Source organism: Elephantulus edwardii, unplaced genomic scaffold, assembly GCF_000299155.1.
Source record: "Elephantulus edwardii isolate Elephantulus edwardi_28Jun2011 unplaced genomic scaffold, EleEdw1.0 scaffold00374, whole genome shotgun sequence".
NCBI lineage: Eukaryota > Metazoa > Chordata > Mammalia > Macroscelidea > Macroscelididae > Elephantulus > Elephantulus edwardii.
In genome coordinates this window covers 1,073,738-1,077,188 of record NW_006400124.1, presented here as the reverse complement: position 1 = coordinate 1,077,188, position 3,451 = coordinate 1,073,738, and the positions used below count along the sequence as shown (strand labels likewise).

The window sequence follows — 3,451 nt, the reverse complement described above, 5'->3', positions numbered from 1 at the left end:
GACTTCTTTGGAAAGACATGATGGAGAAAACTTCCTGTAAGAAGGATCATCAGAATGTTCTTTAGAAAGAAGGGTCATGAGACGTCATCTCCTAAATGTTTGGACATGTGACCAGGAAGGACCTTTGCATAGAGAAAGGTATCATGCTTTGTTATGTAGAGGGAGACGCTCAGTGAGGCAGAGCAATGCAGTCTGGGCAACGATGGGGCAGAACAGCAACAGCTGTGAGGACGGCGCAGGACCAGCCAGCACAGCATTGTGATGCACATGAAGAGTGTAAACTGACTCAGTGGAACCTAAGAACAAAGGTTGTTTCAGAAGTGCCTCTCCAGGTCTTTCTCCCTCAGAACTGTTAATTTTTTGGTTGGATCACCATACTATTTACTATCCCCTGAAAAGATCCTAACAAGACCTGGTGGTGTAATGCCACAATGTAGAGCTATTAATAAAAAGGCAGTGGTTTGAAACCACTAACTGCTCCATGGGAGAATAATGGGGCAGATTCCTCCTAACAACCTGCCCAGGGAGATGACGTTTCACCATCCTTGTCTCTAAGGAAAGCCCTGCTTGCCCTTTCTCCAAAACATGTTTGTTCTTTTGGTAATCCCTGGGATATTCAGAACTCTTCTCCAACATCACAATGAAAGACATCAATTCTTTCATCATCTTAATTCACTGTTTGATTTTCATATGCATAGCAATTAACAAAAACCCTAATGGTTTAATTAAGTGCACCCTAGTCTTTAAACTGGCATCACTGCTCCTTAACACCTTGTTCTCTGTCACAAGAGCATACCAAAGGCCTCTGAGAGCATCTTTTCTCAGTGTAGCATGACTTTTGATTTCTTGACAGTTGGTACCAAGTGTGTTGGTTTTATCTTATTTGTTTAAGAAAAATACACTCTAAAAAAAGACATCTGATAAATTAGAAGGAAAAAGCCTCTTCAGATGAGGGTGATAGTGAATCTGATTCAAAGGGGGATGAATTTTCTCAACAGCCAACTCCAGAGGAATTGAGCAATATAATACAATGAACAATCAATCCTTTTTTTTTTAGAAGACAGTCTTTTTTATTTATTTAATACCTTCTAATCCAGCAGTAAGTAAACACTTGGAAAAACAGGCAGGCATCCCCCCTGTATCTGGAAGAAAATGAAGTCAAAGTATTCTACATGGTAGAAGGGAGGTCACTGTCACTGTCCATGGTTAAACAATCCAAGGACAACTTGGAAATTTCTATAGCCATGTCTAAAAAAAAATAAAATCAATGGCAACAGGTTGGAACAAAGCTACTTCAGCAAGGTGAAGGTCTATTCTACATCGGTATTATTAACAGGGATTGAATTGCACCTGTATAGCATGGCATTCTTGTCTTTAGACTTAAAGGAAAAGAGGAGGGAGGAGGTCTTTTCCATTTGCACCAGTATGAAATATTTTTTAAGTAAGGCTCCCTTTAAATGGTTTACTACAGTACTCATTCACAGGAGACTTCATACAGGTAGTAAGACAAATATAGGATTATCTCTTTTTTGGTTGATTTGATTAATTGCATAAAATGAAGGATAAATACTCACAAGCATAATCTGTTTGACAAAACAGATTCTAGGTACATCAAAATGCAAAGTATAAAAAGTCCTAAAAATACTCTGATCAGCAGGCCTATGAAATTGCTGTCAACTCACAAGCCTGTGTCAGCTTGGTTCCTTACTCTCCATCAGTGCTCGTAAGAGGCACTCAATCTACCACCAGTACTAGGACCTGGACCTGGTGGAATGGAATCCCAGTAAGGCAAGGTATTCTGATAAAATGCTCCTACAGCTTTCACCTAGAACACCTGAATTGAAAATGACCAACTGGTCTTGGGCAATCTCAGGGAGGGAAGCATCCCCTCAGGATAAAAGAAAAACAATAAACAAAACATGAGGGAACTTTAAATACCTAGCTACCTCTTTACACACTTAAATTAGACCGACTTCAGCTATTCTTAAAAAGAATTCCATGTAGTTATCCAGAGCAGTCACACAAGTTTTGGTTCTTTTTTACATAGCTGCATTCGGAGAGACTTAGACGAGGCATGTTTAGAAAAAGAGAAACACTTATACCTGGAATTTATATTCTTCCAAGTAATCTTTTAGTCTCGTTGGTAAAGGCAGTCACCAGATGGCACCGGTACATTTGTTATGGTGAGTCTACAGAGATGCTGCAGAGATGGTGCTGATGTGTAGAGCGGTTTGGTCAGATAAAGGTGAACTGTGCCGTTCCAGGGGGCCTCCGGGCCCACTCCCTTATCCTTGCACATCTGAACATAGTAGTCAGTCAGATGAACCACACTGTCAAACTGTTTAAGCTTGGACTTGACACATATGATTGAGTCCAATTGGAATTTCCCATCTTGGTACTTGATTCGAAGAATCGATGTTTTAACAGATATTGTGAGCAGATAATCTGAATGTGAACTATCTCTAATCAAGAAAGTTCTTTCTGGTGCCTCTTTTAATTTCTCTTTGGCTTCATTAACAGTCATACTGCCCCAGTACCATCCTGTTTGACTGAACTCCCGCAGGGCCTTGGCCAGCCGCACCGCTTCCGGGGACGGTTCCTCCGCAGACCCCACGGTACACCACTGGCTGCGCGTACCATCAGCGCCATTCCCAGAGGGCTCAAGGCACCGCAAGGTCATGGGGGAAGAGTCACCGCGGCAAAAACAGGTGTCCATCTGAGCTGGGCTCGGAGAGAGGTACGCGTCCTTCCTTGAAGTCAGTGGAAATCCTAGACTTAGTCCCTGCTGGATGTCCGAAATGATACCAAAGGGGGACAAGATGGAAAGCTGCAGGTTGTTCTTCGCCGGGTCTGAGTGCACGGATAGCACAGTCCCCCACGGGCACCCAGAGTTCATCTGCCGTCCTCCCCGGCCCGTACTTGTCTGCAGTACAGGCAGCAGATACGGAGGCTGGACGTCCGTGGCCCGCACAGCGCCTGTGGCTGTGTGCGAGGAGGCTCATGCTTCAGGGGAAGCCCAAGGCCCGCGAGCCGCGGCAGCGGCTGTGGCGGGCACAATCAAGCCTTTTGAGGAATAATGTCAACTAGTTTTAGAGCTTTCTAGTAAAATAGACAAACTAGGTTTTCATAACGAAATGTATTACCCAAACAGAAATAGAGCTCCATCAATAGCAACAGTTCCAGGTTCTATGTTATTTAATTATATGAATTTTGGTCCATTGGGAGTAATGACTTATAAGAGGTTTTTAACAGCTATGTCTATAGTCAGCACGGGATGACAAAGTAAAATATCACCATGAAATGTGCAAGGAGTTGGAGTCAGAAAATCAAAAGGGCCGAACTCGCTCAGCATTTCGTAAGCTCAAGGAACTGAAGAACAAATTCAAACCTCGAGTTGCTATAAACAAGGATGCTTTCAGCAGAATGTTAAATGATCCAGGAAGTACTAAAA

At 42.9% G+C, this 3,451-nt stretch overlaps 1 pseudogene; it reads right to left on the bottom strand.

Annotated features, from left to right (window-relative positions):
• Nucleotides 1-2,096: 2,096 nt before the first annotated feature.
• On the bottom strand, nt 2,097-2,680 carry LOC102857259 (annotated as a pseudogene).
• Between the last annotated feature and the right edge of the window lie 771 nt (nt 2,681-3,451).